The sequence below is a fragment of the Aegilops tauschii genome, chromosome 2 (assembly GCF_002575655.3).
Source record: "Aegilops tauschii subsp. strangulata cultivar AL8/78 chromosome 2, Aet v6.0, whole genome shotgun sequence".
Classification (NCBI taxonomy): domain Eukaryota; kingdom Viridiplantae; phylum Streptophyta; class Magnoliopsida; order Poales; family Poaceae; genus Aegilops; species Aegilops tauschii.
Window position 1 is genome coordinate 454212045 of NC_053036.3, and position 16334 is coordinate 454228378.

Here is a 16334-nt window from a genome sequence, read left to right on the forward strand (position 1 = left end):
GCGGATTCGAGCGTTAATAATGTAAAGTACTTGTACACATAGAACCATTACACATAAATTGTGATTAAAATCAATTTACTTCAACCCATCTAATAAAGAGTCAAGGGCACAATCTCGCTGAGACAACCGACTAGCTGACATAACGCTCTCATAATTCCCATTGGCTTTGATTTCCTTTCCATCAAACCCTTGGGGTCGACCTTGGCAAGCTTGGCTTTTACAAGCTCCAACTCCTTTAAGAGATATTTATTCTCTTGCCAAGAAGTCTGTGTCAAACAAAACAAAATTTTCTGCCAAATGGATATCGATCCTTAATTCGGCCACCCGTGCCCAAATTAAAGCTCGGGAGTGGCTTCGCGCTTCTCAATTAAAAGCCATTAAAGGGGGTACATCGATCCCCTGATCTGGTGTTCTGATTCGACCAGTGGCCCGGGGTCTACTGCATTGACGATTAAATGCAAGGAAATTAAAAGTGCAAAACAGTTTCCGAGGAGATTACGATCCTCAGGTTGGTCGGCCGCACCCAACCCAAGTCTTGGGAACTATTGCGCACCGCATTTCTATTCCTAAGTATGCTATCGAGCAAGGACTTGATCCTCAGGCCAATTTCAAGAATCAACCCGAGTCTGAGGGGCTACTGGGATTAGCAGTTTTATGCTAACCTTCAAGTGCATCCCAGATTTTAGGCTGATACACAACTTGAGGGCTACTGGCTATACATGTCGGCAGAGAATAAAATAGCACCAATCAAAAAAATCCACAAAAATCAACCCATGGCCGAGGTGGTGCACCACCTTGGAAACGGTCCGGCATAAAGCTCGGATGCGAGTGGCTGGCTCCGTAGAGGGCTTTTTCGGCATTAAGCTCAGCTGAACTCCTTCAACTTTTTCAAGACAAAGGTAATCTATGACACCTTGGATGCGTTGGAGCTCGGCTGCAAAAAAGGCACCTCTATGAAGCCTGGTGTTGGAGCCCAGCTGCAAGAGGACACCGCCGCATGGAAAAACTTCAAACCCAAGGTGTAGCGTAAAAATAACAAGGCATTGATAAAGGCCGAGAGATTAATGGGGCTCCTCGGATGCTCGACGTGTGAACTCTTCGGATACACCTCGGAGATCCTCGATAACAGAGATGAGAATACTTGTTGAACCAACATTAAGGACCGACGGTCGAAGACGAAGAATAGTTCGGAAGAACCAAAGAGCGTCCCCGAGTTGAAGACCGGTTCAAGGGCTACCGATGGAGTCCTGGACTAGGGGCACTCACCACATCGTCTCCCGGTCAGAGGGCCGGGCCGAGGAACCCCATGGCGTCTCACTCATGGGCCACTTCGGGCAGTCCATGAGGTATACGAGGAAGATTCCACAAGACTTGACTATCAAGAAAAGGACTCCTCTCCATTGACGTATCCGACTAGGACCCTTGTTATCCTAGGCCTTCGGTACATTATATAAGCCGGGGTCAGGCTAGTCGATAGGCCATATATTTCAGATTATTAGAATCACACAACAATCTCATGGTAGATACCTGTACTATGCACTATCCCCATATCAATACAGTCAAAAGCAGGACGCAGGGTTTTACCTCTTGGAGAGGGCCTGAACCTGGGTAAAATCATGTGTCCATGTTACCATCGCTCCAAGACGCCTAGCTTAGGACACCTACCTCGAGATATGCCAGATTTAGCACCGACACACATGGTTCACTCTACTTTATTGCATTTCCTTCAATAGTTTACTCTCCTGCTCAGTATCGATAGATATATCTGATCTATTATAGTTATTCATGTGTTCATTTGTATCATCCATTCTGTTCGCTACCTTTCAGTTTGTATTCAGCATGTTTGTCTATACGTGCATCTCATCATTATGTGACTTTACTTTGATGTGTTGTTCATCCAAATCACAGTCTTTGTATCTTTCTTTTTAGTTTGTTTTCATTCGATTCTGTACCTAGTTATATTGCTCGCATTCCTATTTGTTTTGCTGCTTTGTTTCGTTCCATCTCATGTTACTCTATCTATTAGCTTACAATATTACCATCATGATAGTCAAACCAGTGATCTACTATGCACGAACGATTATGGCATCTTTCCTTGAAAGATTTGCTCCACTTCGTTTTGCTTATTTAGCTTTCGCCCTACCGAACTTATTCGCTGTTGTGATTGGATTCGACTCAAACTCCGCAAGAATTTTTGAATCTCCCATGCACCCCCCCTTCTAGTCGATATACTCTTGGTCCTAACAGAACTAGAACTAGATCAAATCTAGATCAAGTCTACATTAAAACTAGAACTAGAGAGAGGGGGCACGCGAGATCAATTTTCCACCATCGTAAGCCTCTGTTCTTTCGCGATCCCATCTGGAGGCCTTTTCTGATACTCTGTCAGAGAGGGAATCGATCACGGAGGGCTTCTACATCAACCTTGTTGCACCTCCCATGATGTGTGAGTAGTCTATCACAGACCTATAGGTCCATAGTATTAGCTGGATGGCTTCTTCTCTCTCTTTGATCTTCAATACCATGTTCTCATGCGAGTTCTATCCGATGTAATCTTCTTTGCGGTGTATTTGTTGGGATCCGGTGAATTGTGGGTTTATGATTGGACTATTCATTGAAAGTAAAGAGTCTTTTCTGAACTTTGTTATGTGTGATTGTTATATCTATGTAATGTTTTCCGATCTATGTGTTTTCTTTGGCCAAGTTGATTCGTTGATCTTCAGTGGAAGTGGTGCATAGTAGTAGGTTCAATGTTGTGGTATCCTCACCTAGTGACATAAGGGTGTTGTTGCTACTAAGGGGAAAACGACGGGGTTTAATCATATTGCTTGGTTTTATTATGTCTACATTATGTCATCTTCCTTAAAGTATTACTCTGTTTGTCATGAACTTAATACCATAGATGCATGCTGGATAGCGGTCGATTGGTGGAGTACTAGTAGTAGATGCAGGAAGGAGTCGGTCTACTTTTCACCGATGTAATGCCTATGTACATGATGATCATGAATATCATCATAACTATGCGATTTTCTATCAATTGCCCAACAGTAATTTTGTCTACCCACCTTATGCTATTTTTATGAGAGAGAAGCCTCTAGTGAAAACTATGGTCCCCCTTGTTTATTTTAATCATATTACAAAATCCAAGAATACCTTGCTGCAATTTTCTTTCTTTTATTTTACTTTGCAATTTATCTATCACCTACTGCTAGATTTAATCCTTGCAATTAACGAGTACAAGGGGATTGACAACCCTCTTGCCCGCGTTGGGTGCAAGTATTTTCTCTTCTGTGTGCATGTACTGTTGACGGGTGTTTGCATGAGTCTCCTATTGGTTCGATAACATTGGTTCTCTACTAAGGGAAATACTATCCGCTACTATATTGTTTCACCCTTCCTCTTTGGAGAAAATCCCAACTCAGTTCACAAGTAGCACTACGTGCATCTTCACGACGCGACTCTGCACGGAACCAGTTAGTTGTGGAGTTGGGGTGTGATACGTCTCCGTCGTATCTACTTTTCCAAACACTTTTGCCCTTGTTTTGGACTCTAACTTGCATGATTTGAATGGAACTAACCCGGACTGATGTTGTTTTCAGCAGACTTTCCATGGTGTTATTTATGTGCAGAAACAAAAGTTCTCGTAATGATCTGAAACTCCACAGAACATATTTTTGGAAAATATTAAAAATACTGGAAGAAGAATCCACGTCAGGGGAGCCTCCACCTGTCCACGAGGGTGGAGGGCGCGCCCCCTGCCTCGTGGGCCCCCTGTTGCTCCACCGACCTCAACTCCAACTCCATATATTCGTGTTCGGGGAGAAAAAAATTAAAGAGAAGGATTCATCATGTTTTACGATACGGAGCCGCCGCCAAGCCCTAAAACCTCTCGAGAGGGCTGATCTGGAGTCCGCGGGGCTCCGGAGAGGGGAATCCGCCGCCGTCGTCATCATCAACCTTCCTCCATCACCAATTTCATGATGCTCACCGCCGTGCGTGAGTAATTCCATCGTAGGCTTGCTGGACGGTGATGGGTTGGATGGGATTTATCATGTAATCAAGTTAGTTTTGTTAGGGTTTGATCCCTAGTATCCACTATGTTCTGAGATTGATGTTGCTATGACTTTGCTATGCTTAATGCTTGCCACTAGGGCCCGAGTGCCATGATTTCAGATCTGAACCTATTATGTTTTCATGAATATATGTGAGTTCTTGATCCTATCTTGCAAGTCTATAGTCACCTACTATGTGTTATGATCCGGCAACCCCGAAGTGACAATAATCGGGACCACTCCCGGTGATGACCGTAGTTTGAGGAGTTCATGTATTCACTATGTGTTAATGCTTTGGTCCGGTACTCTATTAAAAGGAGGCCTTAATATCCCTTAGTTTCCATTAGGACCCCGCTGCCACGGGAGGGTAGGACAAAAGATGTTATGCAAGTTCTTTTCCATAAGCACGTATGACTATATTCGGAATACATGCCTACATTACATTGATGAATTGGAGCTAGTTCTGTGTCACCCTATGTTATGACTGTTACATGATGAACCGCATCCGGCATAATTCTCCATCACCAATCCAATGCCTACGAGCTTTTCACATATTGTTCTTCGCTTATTTACTTTTCCGTTGCTACTGTTACAATCACTACAAAACCCAAAAATATTACTTTTGCTACCGTTACCGTTACTTCCATATTACTTTGCTACTAAATACTTTGCTGCAGATACTAAGTTATCCATGTGTGGTTGAATTGACAACTCAACTGCTAATACTTGAGAATATTCTTTGGCTCCCCTTGTGTCGAATCAATAAATTTGGGTTGAATACTCTACCCTCAAAAACTGTTGCGATCCCCTATACTTGTGGGTTATCAAGACTATTTTCTGGCGCCGTTGCCGGGGAGCATAGCTCTATTCTTTGAGTCACTTGGGATTTATATCTGCTGGTCACTATGAAGAACTTGAAAGACGCAAAAACAAAAAATTATCCCTCAACTACGAGGGGAGGTAAGGAACTGCCATCTAGCTCTGCACTTGATTCACCTTCTGTTTTGAGTAAGCTTGCGACACCTAAACCTGCTTCTGCTATTAATTCTGATATGTCGCATATTATTGATGATGCCACTTCTGCTATGCATGATACTTATGATGAAACTACTTCTATGCTTGATACTACTGTGCCACTTGGTGAATTTCTTGATGAACAACTTGCTAGGGCTAGAGAGAATGAAATTATTGAAACTGGTAATATTGAAGATAGTGATGATGAAGACTCTCCCCCTAATAAATATGAATTACCTGTTGTTCCTAAGGGTTATGTTATGGATGAAGAAGCTGCTAGAGCTATTTTAGCTTGCAATGATAGATATGATCTTCAGAAGTTATTAGCTAAATGGAAGCAGCAATCTCTTAATGCTAGAATGAAACCTGACCCTGCTTTTGCTACTTCACCTATCTGTGTTACTGATAAGGATTATGAATTCTCTGTTGATCTTGATATAATTACTTTGGTTGAATCTGATCCTTTTTATGGCTACGAATCTGAAACTGTTGTGGCACATCTCACTAAATTAAATGATATAGCCACCCTGTTCACTAATGATGAGAGAACTCGCTACTTTTATATCCTTAAAATATTTCCGTTCTCATTAAAGGGTGATGCTAAGATATGGTTTAATTCTCTTGATCCTGGTTGTGTGCATAGTCCCCAGGATATGATTTATTACTTCTCTGCTAAATATTTCCCTGCTCATAAGAAACAAGCTGCTTTAAGGGATATATACAACTTTGTGCAAACTGAAGAAGAGAGTCTCCCACAAGCTTGGGGGAGGCTTCTCCAATTACTTAATGCTTTGCCTGATCATCCTCTCAAGAAAAATGAAATACTTAATATCTTTTATAATGGACTAACCGATGCTTCCAGAGATTACCTGGATAGTTATCCTGGTTCTGTTTTCAGGGAAAGAACACCGGATGAAGCTGAAATTTTATTGAATAATATGTTGACAGATGAAAATAATTGGACACTTCCCGAGCCAATTACCGAGCCTATTCCTAAACCAACTCCAAAGAAGAGGGGTGTTTTATTTCTCAGTCCCGAAGATATGCAAGAGGCAAAGAAATCTATGAAAGAAAAGGGTATTAAAGCTGAAGATGTTAAGAATTTACCTCCTATTGAAGAAATACATGGTCTTAATTTACCGCCTATTGAAGAAACATATGATCTTAATTCATCACCTATTGAAGAAACTCATGGTCTTGATAACCCGACACAGGTAGTAAAGGTAAATTCTCTTTATAGATTTGATGAAGGTGATATCCCCCAATATAAGTCTGCTAGACAATGCTTAGATGAGTTTGACAACTTTATTGTTAAACAAGAAAACTTCAATGCTTATATTGGTAGACAGTTGAAATATAATTCCGATACGCTTGAACACTTGGGTGATTATATGTCTAGAGTTAAAGGTGAACTTAAACTCATTAGTAAACATGCTTCTATGGTCACCACTCAAGTAGAACAAGTACTTAAAGCTCAAAATGATTTGCTCAATGAATTAAATAGTAAGAATAATGACTATGCTATTAGAGTGGCTACTAGAACTGGTAAGATGACTCAGGAACCTTTGTATCCTGAAGGCCACCCTAAGAGAATTGAGCAAGATTCTCAGAGAAATAATTTAGATGCACCTAGTCCTTCTAAAAAGAAGAAAAAGAAAAATGATAGGACTTTGCATACTTCTAGTGAACCTATTGCTGAAACACCTGAGAATCCAAATGATATTTCTATTTCTGATGCTGAAACACAATCTGGTAATGAACATGAACCTAATGAAAATGTTAATGATAATGTTCATGATGATGCTCAACCTAGCAATCATAATGATGTAGAAATTGAATCTGCTGTTGATCTTGATAACCCACAATCAAAGAATCAACGTTATGATAAGAGAGACTTTGTTGCTAGGAAACACGGTAAAGAAAGGGAACCTTGGATTCAGAAACCCGTGCCTTTCCCTCCCAAACCATCCAAGAAAAAGGATGATGAGGATTTTGAGCGTTTTGCTGAAATGATTAGACCTATCTTCTTGCGTATGCGATTAACTGATATGCTCAAAATGAATCCTTATGCTAAGTATATGAAAGAAATTGTTACTAATAAGAGAAAGATACCGAAAGCTGAAATTTCCACCATGCTTGCTAATTATACTTTTAAGGGTGGAATACCAAAGAAACTAGGAGATCCAGGAGTACCCACTATACCATGCTCCATTAAAAGAAATTATGTTAAAACTGCTTTATGTGATCTTGGAGCCGGTGTTAGTGTTATGCCTCTCTCTTTATATCATAGACTTGACTTGAATAAGTTTACACCCACTGAAATATCTTTGCAAATGGCCGATAAATCAACTGCTATACCTGTCGGTATTTGTGAGGATGTGCCTGTTGTGGTTGCAAACATTACTATTTTAACGGACTTTGTTATTCTTGATATTCCCGAGGACGATAGTATGTCTATTATTCTTGGAAGACCCTTTTTGAATACTGCAGGGGCTGTTATTGATTGCAATAAAGGCAATGTCACTTTTCATGTTAATGGTAATGAGCATACGGTATGAGGAAACAACCTCAAATCCACAGTATCAATTCTATTGGAAAAATTCCATCAATTATTTTTGGAGGTTTTGAATTTCCTCTTCCTACTGTCAAGAAGAAATATGATATTCTTATTATTGGGGATGTGCATATCCCCGTTGAGGTAACATAGTGTTATTCGAAATTTCTCCGGTTCCATGTTATTCGGAATGAGTTTGTTAACAAGACCTGATCAACCTTGTTAGTGGATTCCTTTTGATGAGCATGAGATGGATGAAATTAAAAAGCACAACCTTCTGTACCCTCTCTTTATTTTCTGTTATTTAGTTGAAATAAAGCAAAAAATAGTATTTTCCTGTATGTTTTCTGAATTATCCGTGCAATATAAAAATACCCCGAAAATAAAAGTTCTCCAAATGCCCTGCCAATTTAATATGATTTTTTCTGGAATATTTGAGAATATCTGGCACTGAGAACGCAGCAGGGGGAGCAAGCACCTGGCCACAAGGGTCCAGGGCGCGCCCCCTGCCTTGTGGCCCACGGTGGCTCCCCTCCACTTATTCCTGCACCCACACACTTCTTCTTCCTCCCAAAAAAACCACCCTCCAGCTCAAGCACGAGTTCTAGCTCATTTTGCTGCGATTTTCGATCTCCTTGCTCAAAGCACTTCTCACAAAACTGCTTGGGGGATTGTTCCTTGGTATGTGACCGCTCCATTGGTCCAATTAGTTTTTGTTCTAGTGCTTTATTCATTGCAAACTTGTGCTGCCTAGGTGACCATGTTCTTGAGCTTGCATGTCAAATTTATATGGTTCTAAGTAGTTCCAATGCATGATATAGGCTTTAGGCACTTGTAGGAGTAGTTGCTATCAATTTTGTTGAGCTTGGTTCACTTTTATTTGAAGTTACTAAAAATTTCAGAAATTTTTCAGAGGAAGAAATATGCTTAGGAAAATGTACCAAGGTGGTCCTTCAAGGAAGCAAGGACCCAGGCTCGCAATGCGCGATGCCGATGATGAGCCACCAAGGAACGCTCCAGTGCGGCCTTGTGAATGGCCTTTATAGGACTTCATGGATCGAGCGGGAATTAAGGAAGAATTTAACGCATATTTGCGTAACGCTGATCTTGTGAGCTTCGAGGCAGAAAAGTGCCCCCAGTATCACTATCTCACTAGTTCCTTTGTGAGGAGGTTTGAATATTCATCTTCACGTAATTCTCAAACTGTCCTGTTTGATCTTTATGAAAATTCTTATACCATGGACTTAGAGGATTTTACCACTGCTTGCAAACTTCCACAATGGGGTAGTGCTAGTGAACCTCGCAAATCTGAATTTAGAGATTTTCTTGCCAGTATAACTGTGGGTGAATCTAGAGACATAACACAAGCTACCATAGGGAGTATTCATTTTCCTGCTATACATTATTTTGCTCTCTTCATAGGTAGGTGCATCAATGGTAAGGATGAAGCATGTCACATGTGTGTCCCTGATCTCAGTATTCTTAGGAGTGCTGTGTTAGGAGATAAATCTTATAATTTGGGAGCTATTGTTGCACGTAGGTTGCATAATAATAAAATTAATGGAGATTTCTTTGGAGGAATTTATGCAACCCGTCTAGCTAATTTTCTTGAGGTACCTATACGTGAGTATGATGTTGAGCTGCCTAATGTTTATTTAGATTATAATGCCATGGTTCATCATCATTTTCTTGAGAGGAACGAGCAGTCCCTCCAGTATCGCTTAATCTTTGACAGACATCGTGCTGTCCATATTACTCTCCCTGCTCCTGCCTTCTTTGATTATCAGGCAAAAGGAAGACATTTATCACCAGAGAGGAGGCAGATGAGTATGAGAGGAGGGCGGAGGCAGCTCGCCGTCACGCTGCAGCTCAGGAGGCAATAGCCGCTGCATCTCAGTACGACCCCGGTTACAACTATGGATATCCGCCAGGCCATCCGCGGCAATAAACCAACTTAAGCCAAAAGCCTAAGCTTGGGGGAGTACGTATTTCTCACCGACATTACATTCATGTTCACACACTCATTGCTAGTTGTTGGTGCTCATACTCTTTCATTGTACTATCCATGCTAGTTTATTTTCTTTTTCTTGCTTTCTTCTTGTGTGTTCGTTAAATCTTAAGAAAAAAACCAAAAAATTAGTAATAGCTTTAGCTAGTTCACTTTTCTTATTGTAGTAGTAATAATTAAAAAGAAAACCCAAAAAGATTTCTCGTTCTTCTTTTGCTTGTTGGGAGCTTTCCCGTGTAAATAGTTTTATTTCTTTTCTTTTCTTTGGGGGTCGATAGGAGAAGATCATAATTAAATTGTTGAAGTGGCTCTTATATGCATTATTGTTGATTTAACCAAGAGCCCATATTGCCTTGTCTTCTCCTGTTTATTGAATGCTCGCAGATTCCAGCTTAGTCCAATGCACGTGCACTCTTATTATTTTCACATCGTTCGGTCGTGCAAGTGAAAGGCAATAATGACGATATATGATGGACTGATTGAGATGAGTGAAGCTGGTATGAACTCGACTTCTCTTGTTTTTGTAAATATGATTAGTTCATCGTTCCTGATTTAGCCTATTATGAGTAAACATGTTTGCAATGACAATTAGAGATTATAGTTACTTATGCCATGCTTAATGAGCTAGGAGTTATAATGGTTTACCTTGCGTGCCAACATGCTATTAAAATGGTTGTGATGTGGTATGATAGGGTGGTATCCTCCTTTGAATGATTTAAGTGACTCGACTTGGCATATGTTCACACATGTAGTTGAAACAAATCAACATAGCCTTCACGATATTTATGTTCATGGTGGATTATATCCTACTCATGCTTGTACTCAATGTTTATTAATTTTAATGCATGTTCATGACTGTTGTCGCTCTCTAGTTGGTCGCTTCCCAGTCTTTTGCTAGCCTTCACTTGTACTAAGCAGGAATATTGCTTGTGCATCCAATTCCTTAAACCCCAAAGTTATGTCATATGAGTCCACTATACCTTCCTATATGCGGTATCTACCTGCCGTTCCAAGTAAATTTGTATGTGCCAAACTCTAAACCTTCAAATGAAATTCTATTTTGTATGCTCAAATAGCTCATGTATCAACTAGGGCTGTTCGTATCTTCCATGTTAGGCGGGTTATTCTCAAGAGGAATGGACTCCGCTCCTCACTCACGAGAAAATGGCTGGTCACCGGGATGCCCAGTCCCATGCTTTATGCAAATCAAATCAAAATAATTGCAAACAAAACTCCCCCTGGGACTGTTGTTAGTTGGAGCCACTCATTGTTTCGAGCAAGCCATGGATTGATGCTTATTTGTGGAGGGGGAGTATAAACTTTACCATTCTGTTTGGGAACCGCCTATAATGTGTGTAGCATGGAGGATATCGCCATCTCTCGGTTGTTATGTTGACAATGACAGTATGCCGCTCAAAATATTATTTATCTCTATTTCAAAACCGAGCTCTGGCACCTCTACAAATCCCTGCTTCCCTCTGTGAAGGGTCTATCTATTTACTTTCATGTTGAGTCATCACCCTCTTATTAAAAGCCCCAGCTGGAGAGCACCACTGTCATTTGCATTCATTACTATTAATTTATATTGGGTATGACTATGACTGGATCTCTTTTACCATGAATTACAATGTCTAGTCAGTCCTTGATCTTTAAAGGTGCTCTGCATTTATGTTTTGCGGTCTCAGAAAGGGCTAGGGAGATACCATCTGTTATATCATATTATGATTGTTTTGAGAAAGTGTTGTCATCCGAGATTTATTATTATTGCTCACTGTTGATTATGCCATTGATATGAGTAAACATGAGACCTAAGAGTTATTGTGAATGTGGTTAGTCATAATCTTTGCTAAAAACTTGAATGCTGGCTTTACATATTTACAACAACAAGAGCAAACAGAGTTTGTAAAAGTTTTTCTTTATCACTTTCAGTTTATCAACTGAATTGCTTGAGGACAAGCAAATGTTTAAGCTTGGGGGAGTTGATACGTCTTCGTCATATCTACTTTTCCAAACACTTTTGCCCTTGTTTTGGACTCTAACTTGCATGATTTGAATGGAACTAACCCGGACTGACGCTGTTTTCAGCAGACTTTCCATGGTGTTATTTATGTGCAGAAACAAAAGTTCTCGGAATGATATGAAACTCCACGGAACATATTTTTGGAAAATATTAAAAATACTAGAAGAAGAATCCATGTCAGGGGGCCCTCCACCTGTCCATGAGGGTGGAGGGCGCGCCTGCCCCCCGGGCGCGCCCCCTGCCTCATGGGCCCCCTGTTGCTCCACCGACCTCAACTCCAACTCCATATATTCGTGTTTGGGGAGAAAAATCAAAGAGAAGGATTCATCATGTTTTACGATACGGAGCCGCCGCCAAGCCCTAAAACCTCTCGAGAGGGCTGATCTGGAGTCCGCGGGGCTCCGGAGAGGGGAATCCGCCGCCGTCGTCATCATCAACCTTCCTCCATCACCAATTTCATGATGCTCACCGCCGTGCGTGAGTAATTCCATCGTAGGCTTGCTGGACGGTGATGGGTTGGATGGGATTTATCATGTAATCAAGTTAGTTTTGTTAGGGTTTGATCCCTAGTATCCACTATGTTCTGAGATTGATGTTGCTATGACTTTGCTATGCTTAATGCTTGCCACTAGGGCCCGAGTGCCATGATTTCAGATCTGAACCTATTATGTTTTCATGAATATATGTGATTTCTTGATCCTATCTTGCAAGTCTATAGTCACCTACTACGTGTTATGATCCGGCAACCCCGAAGTGACAATAATCAGGACCACTCCCGGTGATGACCGTAGTTTGAGGAGTTCATGTATTCACTATGTGTTAATGCTTTGGTCCGGTACTCTATTAAAAGGAGGCCTTAATATCCCTTAGTTTCCATTAGGACCCCGCTGCCACGTGAGGGTAGGACAAAAGATGTTATGCAAGTTCTTTTCCATAAGCACGTATGACTATATTCGGAATACATGCCTACATTACATTGATGAATTGGAGCTAGTTCTGTGTCACCCTATGTTATGACTGTTACATGATGAACCGCATCCGGCATAATTCTCCATCACCAATCCAATGCCTACGAGCTTTTCACATATTGTTCTTCGCTTATTTACTTTTCCGTTGCTACTGTTACAATCACTACAAAACCCAAAAATATTACTTTTGCTACCGTTACCGTTACTTCCATATTACTTTGCTACTAAATACTTTGCTGCAGATACTAAGTTATCCATGTGTGGTTGAATTGACAACTCAACTGCTAATACTTGAGAATATTCTTTGGCTCCCCTTGTGTCGAATCAATAAATTTGGGTTGAATACTCTACCCTCGAAAACTGTTGCGATCCCCTATACTTGTGGGTTATCAGGGTGGCGCGAATGCCAGTGAAAATCATGTCGACTTCGGTCATGGTGGACGATGTTGGCATCTTTGAGGTATCGTCTTTGCACTCTACATCACCTTGCTCGGGCTGCTCCAGGGGAAACCCTAGATCTGGATCTCCCGGATCAGATGATGTCGGCGCCTTTGGTGTCGCCCCCACCCCCGAGGGCATCATTGAAGCAAGTATTGGCTAGAGGTGCCAAGAGGTGGAGCAGTGTTACATCTACCAAATCAACGACGACGCGTCTCGGTGGTGTGGCGCTATGGAGTCGCGACGCTGTGGATGGACGTGCGCAAGGTGGTGACGCTATCAGGCATCATGGTGGAGTCGATGACAGTTGGGCCTGGCAAGGTCAATGCATTGATCCCTCCTGAAGATGGGACGACGGAAGATGGCGGTGATGAATTCTAGAACATGCGCATGCGGTGCACATTGATGGTCTGTTCAAGGTAGTCAGAGTCGGGATTCAGAGTTGGAGTCGTGGAATCGAGGATTCTACTAGATTTACCCAAATAGATATTTTGTATACACACTAGAAATTTATATAGGCTCTATAGAGTTTTAACACTAAATATAGAGAAAAAAAGCGTACACATCAATGCTAGTTGTATTCCACTTCTTTTCATGGCCAACCTTCTATCTAGCATGCATTTATGGAACATATATGAGAGGAAAATATATAGAACATTTAAATCTCCAATGCATGAAATTTACTTAGGAGGATTTTTAGAGTACGTGAATAGCCAATCATTTGTATAGCTGACCTGCAGTGCTAGACCTTGAAGGGTCTTGCTCTCCTTCTCCAACCAATCTTGACGCATCCTCCTTCTCATGCCAATTCCACCCGTCGACAAGCTCGACCCTCAGTTTTGATCTAGGGTTTCTAAGAGCCAGATCAAAGGTGTCGGTGGCTGGGTGTTTGGTCTTCGGAGGGGAATATAAGGGTCATGAGGCATGTGAAAAAGGGTTTGGACTTTGGATGATGGCATACTATTATGCTACAACTAAACAAATGGCTTAGATAAATTAGTAGAATCATACATAGTCCAGAGCATAGTCGGGATTCTACAATTTGTATAGGTTTCTACGATTTGGATCGTGACTCAACATGGATTCTACTTGATCCGGATTCATAGTGGGACTTGGATCGACATGCTTCCGTAGAGTCGTGAAGTCGTAGGATTCTAGGAGTCAAGTCGGAATTCTAACTACCTTGGTCAGCTAGACCGATTGGTGCTCTTGGTTTGCCGTGGGGTGGCTTGGTGAGGCCACTTGTCTAGATGATGTGTGTTGGTGCGTAGTTAGGGACATAATCAAGCTTGTAGGTGTAGCGATAGAGGTCACCAGGAAGGTGGCTTTGGGTTGATCAATGTATATATTTTGTCATGCTATATTGAATAATATAATAAAGATGACTATGTGCATCCTTTGATGCATAGGTTGGCGGTTTCAACCTCCTTCTAAAAAACATATTTCCCCTTGTTTAGTTTCAAGTGATATGCATAGCCCGATTCTCAAATGAACTGGAACTTGCAGTGACCTTGAAGAAGAAAGAGGCACACAAAAAGCACAATTGTAGGAGAAAATTTCAGATCAGAACATTTCATTTGGTGGAGATCAACAAATTATTGAGAGATCAAACTATATGTGGAGTAGAGCAATTAAACATTCCGGGGACGCCACCGCAACGATTAAATTGGCTTGATGGTCTGTGAGTTCGTGAGAGCAGCTACCCTCAGCGGCTTTACAATAAGAAATGCTACATATATGTAATAATTCATACAAATCTATGTACCCAGACCGAGTGCATCCATATGAGTGGAAATTCAAAAAAAGCTAAGCATATATCATATACTTTACATGTAAATCACACAAGACAACATTCTATCACCCAGATCATGTCCTCTTCCGTCACTTGTAACATTTACTCCTCCAACTAGTACTACCCTTTGAATGCAGCTTCTGAAATGATGCATATCAAATGTAATACAACGTGGAGAAACACATCGTCATGAACAAAGTGTCGAAATCCTCTCCATCGTGACTGCCTAAGGAGGGTTCCTAGCTCTTCGCCTGATGCATCATCTACAAGCTTAATTCTAGTTATTCTTAGGTCAATGTTACTAAGATCAACTTCATCATGAATAATGACTATTGTAAGTTGAGAGTTGACAGCAGCTACCTGCTATTGAATAACAACATTTAAGAATGTGCGATTTCAACAAAAAAACACTTCAATGATATTTTGCGCTTCACACCTCATGTGTGAAGGGCGCTCTTCCAAACACCTTTCTTGGGAATACAACATGATTGGATTTCTTCTTCCATTCGTCCCTTTTACCAAAACCCTTTCTCTTATTTGTGGGACAGTTGATTATGCAAAAGAGTTAATAGTTTACAAACATCCAATTACTACAAACATCCAATTACAACCAACACAAATTATCCTTTGTCATGGCTAGTCCTATTGGTGGTTGTGTGCAGGATCGGTCAAGAATATTTCAATCCCGGGACAAGTTTAAATAATTCTTTTATACAAAATTTTATACTTAATAAAGTTCATTTCACCATACCATAGTTTTGTAACCAAAAGTATCATAATATAGTTTCAGTGAGCATAATTTTCTAGTACTTATCTATCATAGTTAACCAAACAATAATGTTACTAAATACAACCTCTCTAGACATTTTTGTAGTTTAATTTGAACTGCAAAATCATCTTACATTAAGGTATAGAGGGGTAGCAGTTATAGTGTAAATTGTTATACAAATATAATGTATGTGAACAGAAAATTTGCTTTGACTATATTCAAATTGTAAAATGTACAAAATCTTTTTCGAAAATTGAATAAATTACATATCGTAAAAATATATATTTGCATGTATGTGGGTGTGTTCATATATAATCCCTCCGTCCGGAATTACTTGTGTAGAAATGGGTAGAATGGGTGTATCTAGAACTAAAATACATCTAGATACATCCATTTCTCCGACAAGTATTTCCGGACGGAGGGCGTATTTTATTATCATTAAATATCATGATAAAGAATTCCAAATCATACTCTGTAACAAAATATCATAATAATCGTTCATAGTGCAAAACTAGGTAAGCGTATCTATAGAAACTTCTTGGGTATGAGATTCTTTTTGCATGTTGGGTTCATTGGTTAACATGTCCATGTTCTGTTGTTGTATTTACAATATCATTGTTATTGTAATAATCAAGAACATAAATATTGTTGATTCTATTTTTGCGTTTATATGATCAGGTTATTTGATATGCTCATCTCAAATGCACTTGGTTTGACTT